This window comes from Melospiza melodia, unplaced genomic scaffold (assembly GCF_035770615.1).
Source record: "Melospiza melodia melodia isolate bMelMel2 unplaced genomic scaffold, bMelMel2.pri scaffold_148, whole genome shotgun sequence".
Classification (NCBI taxonomy): domain Eukaryota; kingdom Metazoa; phylum Chordata; class Aves; order Passeriformes; family Passerellidae; genus Melospiza; species Melospiza melodia.
Window position 1 is genome coordinate 38,263 of NW_026948512.1, and position 3,861 is coordinate 42,123.

The 3,861-nt window shown below is 46.7% G+C and overlaps 1 long non-coding RNA gene across 1 annotated transcript; it reads right to left on the minus strand.

Moving 5' to 3' along the window:
* Window positions 1–2,016: 2,016 nt before the first annotated feature.
* On the minus strand, window positions 2,017–3,512 carry LOC134433173 (uncharacterized). The gene is made up of 3 exons (XR_010031506.1): window positions 3,413–3,512; window positions 2,236–3,335; window positions 2,017–2,157 (listed from the first exon to the last, which is right to left on the minus strand). It is a non-coding gene; the product is annotated as an uncharacterized LOC134433173 (long non-coding RNA).
* Between the last annotated feature and the right edge of the window lie 349 nt (window positions 3,513–3,861).

Sequence of the window (3,861 nt, forward strand, 5' to 3'; positions counted from 1 at the left end):
CACAAACCCGCCAAAATACGCTTGCCCGTGGCGCCCCTGAGCCCACAGCATGTCTCAAGTACACATGAAACGCCACAGAAAAATCCGTCGGGGCCGCCATGATGTCAGTATTCCATGCAGGCAATACAGTTACACCCACCCGGTCCTCCACTTCCCCGCCCTTTTCGCCACCATCTTGAGAAGGTCAACCAAAAGTCCGCGACATCAGCCACGCGCCACTCCCAAGGTGGCGGCCTCTCGGTGCAGGGCTGCAGTACCGCGCTCTGCCCACAAGGCGGCAGCACTGCCGCCCACCCCAGCCGGGGGCGCAGCGCGCCTCGGGGCTGCGGGCAGCGAAGGCGGCAAAAAAGAACAGGGGCGATCCCCGCCGAAAACTGCTCTGAAATAAATGCCCCAAAACAACCGGGAAGAGGGAAAAAAAAACGTCTGCCTCTAATCTAATAGGATAAAAGAAAACAAAACACAACACAAAAAAAAAAAAAGACATCAATTTATGTTAAAAATACTTAAATATTTTTTAAAGTATTTTTTCATATTAATATTCACATTTCTATTTACAATGTATATTGATGTACACTGTCCATTTATACATTTCTTTTTATAAATACATTTCTATTCCATATTGCATATATCCCTAAAACTTAAATTTATTTGTGTATTTTTCAGGTTCATATTCACATGTACATTAAAAATGTATACTTATGTATACTGTTATTTGTATTCTTCATTACATCTCTTCCTATTATTTGTGTTTCTTTGTATTTTGTGTTTATATATATTTATATGTTGTTTGTATATCTCAATATTTAGAAATATATGACAATATCTACATTCATATTATTTAAAATAAAAACCCTGCCTCTAACACAATAAGAATAAAAAAAACCCCAACCCTTTATTTTAAACAAAATTTAAATAGGTTTTATCCTAATGTTCAATTTTTATATTCATATTTGTATTTATAATGTATATTAATGTATATTGCTTACTTACACATTTATCTTTACCAATGTCAATTTAAAACTAAATTTATATTCTACATTAGGTCTGATGCGAGTAGTCTTTAATATTTTTTATATCTTTTTATTGATATTTTTTTATATTTGATTAAATATTTCTGCACCAAGATTTTTACTTCTGAAATTTTTACTACGGCAGCAGGCCATGCGGCAGGGCAGAACAGCTCCGGCACAAATGTGTGCACACACCCGTGACACAGAACGTGACAAACAGATAGACAAGAAACACGACACATCATGCTTGTGGTGAGGGGATTGAGGTGGGAAGGCAAAAGGGACTCCAAAGACACACTAGGGAACACGGCACACCGGACAACAGGACACAGACCAGAGCTGTTCTGCACTGCCCGCCTGAAAGCTGCCATCAAAAGCAGAGCCTCTCCCTTCAGCTGTCCTAAGAGGCCCTTGCAGAAGATTGCTTTGCCCTCTGCTCATTTTTAAATCTGTCCCAGGGATTCCCAACCTGCTACTCCGCCATCTCCAGGCCGTGGCCCCCGACTTATCTTTTGGATGATCAGTCATGAGAATCCACGCTGCACCTGAAATGAGCCTGCCTTGGAGGGCCTCGTGATGGCCTGTGAGCCTCTTGGTCAGCTGCAATAAAGAAAACCAAATCCAAAGTATGAGTCCAGAGTTATGTGGGCCAAATGCCAGCAAGGCAGCTACTTGCCCTTTCCTGAGTGTGCCTGGCTCCCTCAGGCTCCAGCTTCATCCTGATTCCAAGGCTGTGGCCTTTATTAGGAGTGGCACCTAGGTTAGAGAAAGGCAAAGTTGAATGGCATTCCTGTGAGTGCACTGGATGACCTTGTGTGCTCTAAGACATGGCAATGCCTCTGCTAGGCTTCTGAACAGCCTTGTGGGGGGGGGCCCTCAAATAAACAAATAAAGACCTTTACTCACCCTGCTGCCTGCAAACCCCCCCCCAATAATTCCTAAATGGATACCTGATCACCCTCCCTCTCCCAGTCACAATCCCCAACTCGCCTGAAGCCTCAATCTCAAACATCATCCTTGACACTGGGAAGATCCCTCTTGTGTCATGATGAATCTGCTGAAAAATTGTTGTGCTTGAGAGCTGAGCAATAACAACCACTTCTCTCCACTGCTCACCTTGGCTGATGGTATCCAGATTGACTTCCTAAAAAGAAAGACAAAGAACAGTGCTGTAACAGAGTCACCATACACACTTCTGCTGCAGAGACAAATGTGGCCTCACCTGCTCGGGGCAATCCCCTCACCCGGGATGGGGCCCTCTGGCACAGATTTAATCCATCTGAATCTGGAAAAAAAGTTAGGATAAGAGTCAAACTGTTGCAGGATAACTGATGAGCTCCAGATATGATGAGTCCATCTACAAATCCCATCTAGAGTCCAACTACACCCCACATTACACATTCCAGGTCCCCGGGCCCTCTCCTATTGCACCAGGCTATGCGGCAGGGCAGAGCAGCTCCGGCACAAATGTGTGCTGACACCCGTGACACAGGACAGGCAGGACAAGACAGGACGGACAATGCGGACACAACATTGACAGAAATCTCTTGGCCAGGAAAATGGCTGCATGGACTAAGAGAACGCAAAAGGAGATGACTGAGTTCAAACTGACAGTCAGCTGATGAGGCTCAGAGAACCCCGGAGGAAGAAGATGCTAACTGAAGGATTTATTCCAAGAACAGCAAAGATCGATACCCAGGAATCCTATGGTCAGAATCCTCTGACTGCCCTCACATTGTTACAAGTGCTATTCCACCAAAATGGATCCAGGTGGGGCATAGCTGTCTGTACAGCTCCGAACAAGACCTGAAAAGACATATGACTGGATGCTTCCAAAGAGAGAACTTCTGACTGGGGAGCTCAGACAGGTATCAGAATCGCATCTATGGCCTGGGTGCCAGGCCAAGGAATGCAGAGATCACAGATGCCAACAATGATGCCAGGGTGTCTGACAGGCCCCTCAAAGGCTAACGTAAAAGAAACGGGATACACAAACAACACACAATGCACAACAGACAAGTGACATGAGACACACCGGGACTGCTCTGCCCTGCGCACCTCAGCACTGTGGGCAAGAGTGAGACTTTGCTTTCATGGGGCATAAGGGGCCACTTCATGGACACCCCCCACCTCCAAATTGGACTCAAAAACCCCTCCCAGTAATTCCCAAACCAGCACCCCACGTTCATCCCCTCTGTGGGTCACAGTCCTCCTACTTATCTCTCAGACATCTGGGGATGCCAGTCTGTGTCAGGTGCAAAGAAAGGCTACCTCGTCACCTGGGAAGGTCCTGCTGGCACCGGGCTGGTGTCTCTCAGACAGCTGTATTAACGAAAACCAAACATCAGTGCCTGATCGTGGCACCGCATTGCCCAAAACCCCAGCACTCTGCTACTCACTGTGCTCCAAAGGAGGCCCGGCACCTCCTAACCCTGACCCTCTGCCATGGATGCAATGCATCTGCACCTGAAAGAATGTTAGAACATATGTCAAACACCACCAGGGTAGCTCACAAGCTGCAAACACCTTATGTCAATCTAGGAACAGCATCTAGAGCCCAAGTACACCCCACATTACAAATTTCAACTCCCCAAGGCTTGTCCTATTGCAGCAGGCCATGCAGCAGGGCAGAACAGCTCCGGCACAAATGTGTGCACACACCCGTGACACAGAACGTGACAAACAGATAGACAAGAAACACGACACATCATGCTTGTGGTGAGGCTCTCGAGGGGAGAAGGCAAAAGGGACCCCAAAGACACACTAGGGAACACGGCACACCGGACAACAGGACACAGACCAGAGCTGTTCTGCACTGCCTGCCTGAAAGCTGCCATCAAAAGTAGAG